Consider the following 13035-nt stretch of genomic DNA (forward strand, 5'->3'; position numbering starts at 1 on the left):
GGGAGAAATGAAACTTGTGAAACTACTGCTTTATATGTTGAGATCATTTACATTTTGTTGCTTTTTATGAGAAAAATGCCAAAAGACATCAATGATATAACACCGTCAAAGTATATTAAAATGTTTTATTAAATGGCTTTAAATAGTGCACAGTTTTAATGATATTCATTCCAAACTGAACTGAAAATGTGAAGGAGACCTTTGGACTTGTGTTGAGCTCACAACATCTTGTCTGTGAAGCAGGCTAACCATTAGTTAAGTTTTCGAAATGACTGTAATTGTGGGCTGCAGTCTACTCCATGAACACAATCAAAGGCAAGCAATTACAAGACCTTGGTCGCCAGCCCCCAGGGGCTTGAACCTTTGACTAGGAGACATGCATACACACTTACATATTATGTTGGCATTCACCCACACATTTCCTGTGCGTTTCATGTAAGACAACCACTCTTCCTTCTCCTCAGTTTTGGAGAGGAAGTGTGGGCCTAATGACTTTTCCTATGCGTCACAAACACTGCAAGTGGGAGGCAAACAGTCATGCTGCACATGTGTGCACGTGAGACCTTCGGCATTTATGCACGTTGGTAAAAATAAAACAACCCGACATGTTCTGCAAAGTAATGTGATCCAATTTGTCAGAGGCTCTTGCAACATTTATGCGTCTGTTTGTGAAAAAGCTTCTCATGACATTTGTTGAAGTTTTGCAAAGAAAGCTCTGCATGTGTAGATGTGTTTGCAGGAAATTTGCACAGAGTTGTGAGTACTGCAGGTATGTGTGAACTGTCTGTCTTTATAAGTGCTTCTCGCTTGGTTCTTGTAAACAGAGCTTGCCACAGAAATTTCTCTGTTTTCTTTTTTTTGTTTTGTGTTTTTTTTATTCATGAAATACTCAAAACCTCAGTGTAATTTCTAATCAATATTTTATCTCATGGGATAATTCAGGTGAATCAAGTGGAAATTGTAGTTACTCTGTTATTTTTAAGCTTATAGGGCAAATGTCAATATGAAAAGTTTGTGCTTTTTTAATATTAAAGCTGTAGTTGATAGTATTGATGCAAAGAAATTAGTTTGCACTGTCAGTATGTTTAAATGTATACTACCTTTATTTTGATGATACACGTCTAACTCTTATGTTTATTTGAGGATACTGGCAACTCTAATACATTATTTGGGGAGAGTAGTTTCCTTGTAGTAGATTTTGTCTTTGCTGTTCATTTAGTGATGGTATCATGGGGGTTCTTCAATTGAAAAAAAGACCGAAGGCAAAATAACAGTGCATACAGTGTCTGTAGGAAATGTAGATGGAGTTAGATGCCATACAGATTCATACATTTTGATGATGTGACAAAGCAAAATAACAACTCTTGTCCACATCAACTTTTTGCTTTCCGCTTTGTTTGGGGCAGATACTAAAATTTCTGTCGTTAAACCCGGCTGCCCCCCTATCCTTGGTATTAAATTAGTTGGTATTAAATTAGTTCACTGAAAACCTCTTTTAAGAAGCTGATCAAATATTCCTCCTTGCTAACTCCTTGCTTGTAAAACACATATAGCTCAAAATTCTCCAGGTGTTGAGTAAATAGTTAAGCCTGCAGCACATGGGAATATGCAAAGCTTATTATGCTGGTTAAGGAAGAACAACAAAGTAATACCAAATGCAGTCCATCTGACTATATCAAACTAGACTCTGCTGTGTTTTCTATAATTCTCTTGTTGCAATTTTAACAGAATAAGTACAGAATAGTGCAAAATATATTGGCTTGCATCACAGCACATGTTATAATGGTTTATGCCCTTTCATGTCAGAAATAAGGCAGCTCAGCTAGTTGCTGTAACCTTGGACATTTCATGTGAGGCTACAGTAAACTGTTTTCCTCTAACCAAGTACCCATTCAAACAACCAAGGTAGGCTCTTTGCTGTGAAAATGGGAATGCTAAAGCATTTTTTTCTCTTGTGGAGCACAAGAAAATGTATTTTAGTAGAACCAAGGTCTTTACTGAGCCATTCTCTGAATTCATCACTTCTCTTCTTTTACAATTGCTCTCTTGTGCAAGCACTATGATGTATACTTCATCTTAGGCTTTTCACCACACACTCACCTTTCCCTCATCTGTTTTCTCTCTCACAATCATGCTTCCTCCTCTTTATTTTATCCTCCTCTCGTCTGTCTGTCTGTTGCACTCGTTCACATTTCAGTCTATATATAGAACCATCAAATCCGACCATTTTTTAAAATTTGTATCTTTCATTTTGTTGATTGCCATCATTAATACCTATAATAAAGTATTTATTATTATTATTTTTTTTTTTTTGCAATTTCTCTAAACTTTTCAAGGTCTGAAGTTGGGGTAGGTTCCCTGCAAAACCTAATCTGGGAAGGACTGGCAGCTGTCCTAAATGTTTTCCACTTGTGAATATTAATGTCACAGTAGACTGACTTCCTTTTTTAATGACCTCACAACCCTGTGCAGGTAGTTGACCATGAACAGTTACCTCACTAAGGTAATTTCTCATGTCATCATGGTAGTGTGTTAACACACACCAGGAAGCTACCTGAAGCTGGGGTACCCGGAGAGAACACATGCATGCACAGGGAGAACATGTACACTCCATGCAGAAAGACCCTGAGCTGGGATTTGAACCCAGGACCTTCTTGCTGCAAGGCAGCAATGCTAGCAGCTGTGCAGCCCTGTAACTATTTTATACACCGTGTTCCAAATTATTATGCAAGTGATATTTTCTCAGATTTTCTTAAATGGTCAATGCAAATCATGGTCAGTATAATTTTCAAGTCATGAACTATTACAGTATAAATCAAATTTTACTGAACAAAGCTCCCCATGAGAACAATATTTTTTTCAAAAATAAAAAACTCGAAATGCACTGTTCCAAATTATTATGCACAGCAGATTTTCTAGACATTTTATGGATTATAAAGAACTGCAAACGGTCATTCTTTGAATGTGCAGCATTAAGTGGCCACATGTACTAAGATCAAAAGCTATTTCAATCAAAAACATTTGAACAGACCGAGTTACATGTTAACATAGGACCTTCTTTGATATCACCTGCACAATTCTTGCATCCATTGAAATTGTGAGTTTGTGGAAAGTTTCTGCTTGAATTTCTTTGCAGGATTTCAGAAAACCTTCCCAGAGCTGCTGTTTTGATATGAACTGCATTCCACCTTCAGATCTTCTGCTTGAGGAAACTCCAAACTCCAAAGGTTCTCAATAGGTCAGAGGTCAGAGGAGGATGGTGACCACACCATGAGTTTCTCCCCTTTTATGCCCATAGCAGCCAAAGACACAGTGGTATTCCTTGCAGCATGAGATGGTGCATTATCATGAATGAAGATGATTTTGCTACTGAAGGTACGGCTCTTCTTTTTGAACCATGAAAGAAAGTGATCAGTCAGAAAGTCCATATACTTTGCTGAGGTCATTTTCACACCTTCATGGACTCTGAAGGGGCCGACCAATGATTCTCTCCCCATGATTTCGGCCCAAAGAATGACTCCACCACCTCCTTGCTGACGTCACAGCTGTGTTGGGATGTGGTGGCCATCTACCACCAATCCACTACTGCGTCCATCTGGACCATCCAGGGTTGCACAGCAGTCAACAGTGAACAAGTCTGTTTGAAAATCAATCTTCATGTACGGCTGGGCCCACTGCGACTGTTTCTGCTTGTGAGTTCTGGTTAGGGGGGGCCGAATAGTAGGTTGATGCACCGCAAGCCTCTGGAGGATCCTCCACCTTGAGGTTCCAGAGGCACCAGCAACTTCAAATAACTGTTTGCTGCTTTGTAAGAGCATTTTAACAGCTGCTCTCTTAATCCGATGAATTTGTCTAACAGAAACCTTCCTCATTCTGCCTTTACCTGTACAAACCCGTCTTTGTTCTGAATCAGCCACAAATCTCTTCACAGTACAATAACGCTTCAGTTTTCATTAAATATCTAATGTTTTCATACCTTGTCGTATTGCACTACACTACCTAATGATTTTTGTCAGAGAAAATGAAAGGTTTGTCACATTGATTCAGAACACAACATGGACATTTTAAAACCAAAATTTCTCATCCTCACTAAAATTGATCATTTAGGAGAGAAAGGAGAGAGAATCCTTCCTCTTTCCCATATTGCTTGAAACCTGTGGCCTGCTTAATAATGTGGAACATCCTTCTTAAGTAGATTTCCTTTAATTGAGCTCACCAGACAAACTAATCAACCAGCTCTCTGAAATTAATTATAGTGGTTCAAAGAACCCTGACACACAATACCATCTATAAATTTAATAGCACAACAAAAAATGTAATCTTTATGACACTTTAATCCAATTTGCATAATAATTTGGAACAGGGTGTATTGTCGTTTGATAATTGCCAAACAAATGGCTTCATATGAAAAAAACAAATACAGAATTATAAATGGTACATAAAAGAGGAATATTTTATTTGAACAAAAATTATGTACAATAAAGGGAGTGGAATTTATATATATTTTTTCCATGATTACTTGACTGGTTGTTTTAGCTCTTCAATCTTGCCTTTTAGCTTCACATCAGCAGCAGAGGTTGCTGTTGCCTTCGAGCTGAGTTCAGCTGAGGTCAGACAGATAGTCTTTATAGCGCTGAGGATATACAGAGGTACCAACCACAGCAACTTGGAGGGATCATATCTAACAATTTTCTAATATTCTTATTTCACGTATACTTATTCTTTCTTCTTTACTTACTCCCTAAGTTTTTACAAATGTGCATAGGAAAAAAAAAATCCAATTTACTTATATGTGACTTGTAAACAGTAATCTATGTGGGCATAAATGACAGTTGGTTTAAAATAGCATTTAAGTGGGACACAAATTTGCTGTAAGTATGATCAGTCTGTATCTTTGATTCTGTGAGATTACTGTAATTTGTTTTATTTCTCATAAATTGGATCTAAGTGAACTTCCAGTCAGACAAATAACAGGATTATAGGTTGGGCTGGAGGAGAAGAAAGGCAAAGGTACTTTGACCCGAAAACACTGAATTATGAGGCAGGAAGCCCAAATTTTCCCAGACTGTTTTTCTTTTTGTTTTTTTTTTTGGAGTCTGATCCAACAACTTAGCAGCTTCCTCTGAGGGGCTAATAATACAACAGAGCCATTGTGTAATACGTAGTTTCCCCCGCTTGATTTAGAAAAAGACAAGGCGCTGTGTAGTTAGTCTGAGTCTTTGCTCCCATCTGTTTGAAATGTCACATGGCTACATAATAATATAAGCCTGCTACAACACAAATGCATCAGAAAGTAAGTTTCCGGATTCCAAGTTTATTAAAGGCTTTTTTTTGTTTTTTGTCCATGTTAAAAACATCTTATTTTTGGCCACTCTGTGAATAAGTTCTTTGCAAAAGTAAGTTATGTGCAGAATGGAACCATTGATAAAATTTGGAACAATGTGGGCATTTCTTTAAAGAATTTCTTTATTTGACATTAAAATATGTCAAATAAAGCCAGAAGTTCTAAAATGACATCTTATCATTTTGATTTTAAATAAAAGCTCTGCTCTCAATCCTATCAAAAATTTTACGGGTAAAACTGAAAAGGCATGTGTGAGTAAGGCAGCCTACAAACATGCCTCAGTTTACATCGGTTCTGTCAGGAGGAATTGGGCCAAAATTCCAATTATTGTGAGAAGCTTGTGGAAAGGAATCAAAAACAGTTGACCTCAGTCCTATAGTTTAAGGGCAATGGAGCCAAATTCTAATACAGTGTATTTAAACTTTTGACTTTGAAGAAAGTAATACAAATTTCCTTAAAAATGTCTGTCATTATTCTGGCATTTAGCAAATGGGAAAAAAGGTAGTTCTAATTGATCTAAAATGGGAAAATTTATTCTGATTTCATGTTGGTGTGAAAAGAAAGGCATACAAGTCTTTCTATGTAGTGTATGTAAACGTCTGGCCTCAAACGTAGGTGTAAGTGTTACTCCCTTCATCCCAATGCATACTTACTATTCAAAACAATGTACATCTAAATCGATACACTTCTTTGTAGGCATGACTTGATTTTTATTATTTGTTACATTTAGATTCACCATAAATGGGGAGATAAGAATCATTGTGACATTTGCACATCATTTTGAAATGGAACATTTAGGAACATTGTGACTGAGTAGACAAGGAGAGGTGGGATTTACTTTCATTTTCTTTTTTCCTTTCTTTTTGCAAAGCATCCCAACTGGACTCAGACAGTATGATGGATGAAAGGTTGGTGGCTCAATTTTTATTAGTGCACATAAGCATGCTTGTGCTCAATTTCTTTGGATGCTGATTTTAACACTTGTAGATGTGACTGTGTGATGATCTTACATTAAATGGTTTTTATGTGTTATTTTAGTAAAGTTCACTTCCATACACTTAATCAAAATGAGCTGCCTGCAGTGTGTATCCATTAAACTTTGAATTTAATTAAAGTTATTTATTAAAGCTGTATTCATCCACCCACCCATCATCGTTCCATCCGTCCTTCTGTATATCAGCAGATAGATGTTTTTTTTTATATGAGCTTAACTTGATGACCAATTACAAGTCCATTATTCTCCTCTAAAATCAGAAATAATCACATGAGGCTTTATCCTGCTTTCATTACTTTAGTTTACAAACAACCCCCCCCCCCCCAAAAAAAAAAACAAACAAAAAAATAAACCTTTATAATGTTTAACAATTCCCCAAAAGGTTGATCAGGGCCAGACTAAGCATCTGTTTTGCATATTTTTCAGATTATGGTAATCTAAAAGTGCAATGTGCACCTTGTGTGTCCGGTGGGATAAAGCTGTTTTTTTATTAGAAACTGTTTTGCAGGGGCAAACCGTCCCACACACATTCAGAGCCTGAGCATGAAATGAAATTACTTGTTAAGATGGATGCTTTTTGTAGTGCAGCTGACACATCGTATCAAAGAATATGAATGATCTTGCAAATGTAATATCAGTCTTGCTTTCAGTGTTCACCTTCTATCTGTGCTATACCCGTCTCCCATTAATTATACTGACTGTCTTATGGTGCTTTGTTAAATTTTTAAACACATAAAATTGACTTATTTTTCATGATTTCTTGACATCTGCTTAAGATCAGAACACCGGTAAATTGAGATAATAGATATTAATATAAACTTGAAAAAAAATCATTTCTCTTTAATGAGTAAAAGTATGAAATGTTGTTACCTAGACAGCAACACATTAGTGAGACAAAGCACTGTATATTCCAGCTTACCCTTCATTATCTATGCAGGCAAAGGACAAGCTTGTCTGTCTTCATTGACTAGCTTGCATGCATTTCTTTGTGTATTTGGGGTTTTTCATTCATCCATATCCTTTTATTTAGCTTCAGGCCTGTCTTTGTTTGTCTCAAAGTTTGACTGAACATGCATCCTTCATTTCATCAGAAAGTATGATTTTTTTTTTTTTTTGGTATGTGTGTGTCCATGGGTGAAATGACCACAGGGTTTCCTGCTGTGAGGACCACATGCTCGATTCCATCCTTCTCTGGGTCTTTTCCTCAAGTGCTCCTCTTTACCCCACATGGCTGCTCTACCTTGACGAGGCATGTTGTCCTGTCTGTCTGGCCTGCCATCTCATTTTGTGGTGAATGGTCAGTTTATTTATGCTTTTCCATACTTGGTTTTTGGGAATATATTAGGGCTCCTGCAACCGAGACTTAGATTTTGTGGCAAGAAAATATTATATAAAAACAACTTAACTTGAAATATTTTAACTAATATATCAATCTGGAGATAAGAGTCTTTAATGGCCTTTTGTGGCCATGTGTTCTTGGTAAATAGTTAAGTGGATTTTCTACAAAAACATAGCAGAAGTCAACAAGTCTGTGTACATACAAATAAATCCAGAGGTGTACATTACCATTGTACATCCCGAATCATCATACACTGTAAATGTGAGACATCTTGTTCCACACACCCCCTTTAAATACTCAAATAGATGTAAACACCCTTTGCATGACTGATTTTCTTTGCACAACTAAGCATAATTTCTACAGGAAGAACTTACAACCGAACACATGGAAAACCAATGCAATTGGACAAGTAGTAATGTTTAATCTGCAAAATAACTTTTTTTCCCCGATTCTTTGACTCTTATTTTATTGCAAAAATAGCTCAAATAAAATGATTATTATTTAAGGTCAGATATAAGTGGGGAAAAAAGAACTGAAGAGAAAAGCTTTTGTGAACTTCAAATGGAGCCAAAATGACTGATTTGGAACGTTGTCCTGGATTTATTTAAATTAATAGCTCTCGAAAACTCCTATATTTCATAATATTCTTTAGAGCTAAGGGAAAGTACAGGAGTCTTTGAATACCCTTATTTGACGGAAGGCATGTCGTAATTGTTGTCCGTGAGTGTGTAGAGTTGGGACAGATAGACTGAATCTGCACTCACATAAAAGGCTATGTTGTCATGACATCCCAGTTGTGCTTGTAAAAATATGAATAGGTTTACACATTACACCTGGAACTGTCCCTAGCAAACAACATGGAATTTTCTAATATGTCTTGAACCAAGAGAAACCAAGAGACTGACATCCACAAGTCTGAACAAGGCTTTAATGTCATTTTTAAGGCAAAACACATTATCCACAAAATGAGGAAAATATTGATCAGTGGATAACCTTTTCATAATTGGACGGACCACCATATTTATTCTAGGAGCTCATCACTGACCAGAAGATCACAAAAGAACATTAAATCTGCTCTCCATCAAAATTCCTGAAGAAGAATGTCTATATATCAGTTCACAACTTTAAACTCAATCACACTTGGATTTATGCAGCAAATAAATGTTGAAACTGCCTAGTAAGACTTCAGGTATAAATACAGTGGAGATCATCTTAAACATGTCCTATAAATAGACTTTAGTAGGATTGGTGCCATATAAATAAACTTGCCTTGCTCATGCTCTACGGTGGTACAAGCAATTATTAGATTTAGAGGTCTATTATTATTATTATTTATTTATTTTTTTTTTTTTGCATAAAAATAATTTGGATTAGACAACTTTGTTTCTTTTAGTTATAATCAGTTGAGAAGTAATTTTGTATTTATTTACTGGTGTTATATTTGTTTTTACCGTGGCACTATAATTAGCATTGTTACTGGATTTTTTTCCTTGTTTTACCATCTTCTTTTTTTTAAGATTTAAAATTTCTTTGTAATATCTCATCTTCCACTTCTTCCATTTCTTATCACTTTATCCTGACAAAGTGGTCACGAACCCCTTAAACATGACATCAAGATAAAGTCCACCCAGAACAACCGAAATACGATCTTACACCTCTCAGCCTTGCCGTAAAAAATCACTTGTGTGCACTCTAAACTTTCCTCCAGACTCTCTTGAAAGGGCAGACACTAAAACTCCCCAGCTGTCTGCTCTCTTCTTAGACATCCAAGCCAGCTGTCTGCCCTCCACGTTTGACCTTATTTTGATGAACATCATTGTGTGTTTATTTATGTTCCTATATGTGTGTGTAAGTGCTTGCGAAAAATGTGTGCGTGCATATACAGTATATATATATATATATATATATATATATATATATATATATATATATATATGCATGTGTGTGTCAGTGGGCTTTTATTGCAACCTTTGGCCTTTTGATGACGACAGGCTAAATCTATTGGCCATGCATCTCTCTTGCTCTCGTCTCCCTATTTTTTCGCCACCGTTTCCTGACCGATAGCCTGTCAGCAGGAAGAGCACTCACACTTTATTTGTGCACACCGAGCGGTCGATGTCTGAGTGCCACTGAGGAAGGCGGGGAAGGGAAGCGTGTTTGAGTGTGTTTTTGGAAAAGGAGGCCATAAAGGACAACACTGTCCAGACTTTTCAAAAATAACAACGCATATAGCTGTAGTTATAAGTATGCATGACTGTGTCGCTGGGAAGACTATCTGCTAATTATTTAGTCAGGCTTTGACCTTTAACCTTGTCCTCTAACCTCCTGTATCCTGCTGAACTGAAGAGATAGACATGCATTCATACATATGCACATCCACATAGGCTCCCTACGCCCCCGTACACACACGCACACACACACAGACCCCCAGGGGGTCTTGGGCTGTGAGTTTTTGTGAGTTTCCTTAACTTTAGCAGTTCAGAGGAGGAAAACATGAGCAGACTTTCAAGGAATGTTTTTAGAAATGATCAAAAATATTTCAGCTAGAACACCAGTTCAGCGTGAGAGGCAAACATTCTGATTTATTACAGCCTATATTCCAATACATACTCCCCACGTACCTGACCTACTTTCTTTATTTGACAGCTGTTAAAACAGAAAGGGAAAAAAAGCATGTAAACACAAAGAATGTCAAATATGCATGACTATATTGGTCTTGATAACTACTGACAACAAAAATATTCACTACTCTCTTAATTTAATATGATTGCTCGTACTTGCATGAGAACAAAGAATTTGTGGAGTGAACAGTCCACAGATTTTGCCACCTGGGTGAAACATCTGCATCTCCTCTGTTAGTGGTGCTCTTCAGGGCTTTTCTGATTAATGCCATCCCAAGGCAAAGTCTGTTTGTTCAGATAGAAAGCCATCTCTTGATAGGCCTGCAGTTTTTCAGTTGATTGATTTGAGAAGAGTTCAGCAAAGGTTTTGTGACCTACTGCTGCTTTGAACTTCTCCATAACATTTTTCCTGATCTACTAGGCATGATTCCAGGTCTCCATGATGTTTTTTTTTTTTCATTCATGTTCTCTCACAACATCTAGGGCTGTCACAGAACAGTTGTAATTACACTAAAATCAAATTTAACAGCATATAACACCATTTAATAATGCAGCGACTTCTGATTTAGCTGCTCTAAATTCTATCTAGGAGAATCCGAGTTAGAGAGCTGAACAAAAATCCACACAAGGCTTGTAAAACCATGTGCCTTTTTGTCACTTCATGACAATGTCCTAATTTGAGTTGGCCCATCACATGAAATCACAAAAAAATACAAAGTCGGAAATAAGGAAATATAGTTTAGCAAGTGTAGTATGGTATTGAATTTAACATATTCCATGTACTTGTTACATGTAAAATATGTTGTTGTGAAAAAGGTTATTATATCTTGTTATTTGTAACACGTCATTTAAGTTGATTCTCTCAAACTGTATTGAATTGTAAGATTATTGGTCTTATGTTATCATTCCCATGTTAACTTTTGTTGAAAAAAAAAAGATCAAAATAAAATGCACAGGAAGAAAAAAGTGTTTTCAGGCACAGTGGACTTTGTTTTACCAGTCTACCCACGATGTACAGCAATAAAGCTCACTCAGCAAAGCCCCAATGCAGCAGTACAGAAAACGAAATAAAAACAATACAAACAGGGAAGTGGAACTCAGTGAAATCACTTGAAAGCACAAGCTGAGTTATGGACATCTTTGAGTTTAGCCAGAGGGTGGAAACTTTGCTTTTAACTGCTTGGCCAGGGTAACTAGGTGCTTGTGTGTGATATTTGTTTTGGCAGGACTGGAGCTGGTGCAAGAGCACGATGGGCTTATGTGGATGTTAACAGATGTCTGTGTATATAAGCCAAACAGCCCCTATGCTCACTTAGAAGGTGAACTTAGATTTTCCCTATATTCAAGTTTAGGGTAACCGATATGTTTAAATAAATCATGTGTCAAGGGTTTCTTCTTCTTCTTCTTTCCTGACTAAATTGTTGGGTTTCTTTTTTTAGTCTGCTTTGTCTCATCTGTGTTGAAGTCTGAAGAAACGGTGGCTGTACAAAAATGTGAGACCTAAAATTTAAGGCTAGCAAGAAAAGCAAGATTTTTTTGCATAATTATCAGAAGAAAAAATACATTGTTTTTTTTTCCAAATTCAAATTTACATTTGTGTTGGTATTTCACTCCCTTTACTCCAATACCACTAAAATTAAATAAAACTATCTAATCAACCAAGCACGGTTATGTAAAAAACAATTTCTCAAATTTGAAGCGTCTCACTAATAATTTTTCAATCTGACATCTGAAGAAGGAAAGAGTATGGCCTAACTGCAAAGCTACCAAGACATAGGTATGTAGGGAAATGGACAAGCAAGGCAAGGAAAGCATCAGAGAAGCAACTCTGGAGGAGCTGCAATGATCTATATTTTGGATGGAAAAATTGACAGGGCAGCTACAGTTGTGCACTCTACAAAACTGTCTTTTTAAAAACAGTAAAAAACTAGTAAAAAGAAAGATTTGGGAACCAAAGTCAAAAACATTTGCAGTTTCTTGTAAGCATGTGAGAAATGACATGTGGAAGAAAGTGGAATCCAAAGAGGCAGAATACAACCTGGGTGAAGTTGGCTCCCCCAACTTAAAATTAAGCACGATTAGTGTCAAAGGTTTGCGCAGCAAAGATTTTTGTTTGTACAGCTGTCATTTTAAAGATATGAATATATGTTTCCAGAAGTCATCAGAGGTTTGCCACCCACACTTAAAAAATCAAGTAAATTCAGTGTCAGTCAACTGTGCTGCAAATATTTTCGCTGCATAAACCAGCATAAACATAGCACAAAAACTTCACCTTGTCTGAACATACCAGACTCTGCATGCAGCTGTGTGCGTGTTCAGTGTCACATAACACCTAACCCGACCCGGGCGGCTTTTCACCTTTAGAAAGAGTGAACTCTGACCTCTGGAGAAATGACCCTAGATCTTAACAGGCCCTCATTATACAGAGAGGATTGCTGGTGACAGGAGACAGATGGAATGTCCCTCGCACATAAAGGCAGACGTACACATGTGCCAGTTCGCAGGCATGGAGCAAAGCTAATGGAGTAGAGAGGTTGTTTTCTACAGACCTGAGGAGTGACAAGAAGTTCCACGGGGCCACTTCCCCACAAACACGCACGCACGCACACCAAGCTCAGCTTACACAGGAAACTGCTGAGACACACGGGTCAAGTCTGCTTCCATGTTTATGGTTCTTCCAGACCCACTGCAGCAAACACAGGTACAGTCACACTCAAAAAACACTTTAATGTGGGAT

General features: G+C 37.1%; 1 long non-coding RNA gene across 6 annotated transcripts in view; it reads left to right on the top strand.

Moving 5' to 3' along the window:
* Positions 1-13035, top strand: part of LOC114142039 (uncharacterized) — a 126394-nt gene that overhangs the window by 66287 nt on the left and 47072 nt on the right. Inside the window, exon 4 of one of the 6 annotated variants that reach the window (XR_003594948.1) lies at positions 6216-6252. The exons of the other annotated variants lie outside the window; for them this stretch is intronic. This is a non-coding gene — a long non-coding RNA (uncharacterized LOC114142039). The remainder of the gene's footprint in view (positions 1-6215; positions 6253-13035) is intronic. 6 annotated transcript variants of the gene reach the window in all.

This window comes from Xiphophorus couchianus, chromosome 3, assembly GCF_001444195.1.
Source record: "Xiphophorus couchianus chromosome 3, X_couchianus-1.0, whole genome shotgun sequence".
NCBI classification, from domain to species: Eukaryota; Metazoa; Chordata; class Actinopteri; order Cyprinodontiformes; family Poeciliidae; genus Xiphophorus; species Xiphophorus couchianus.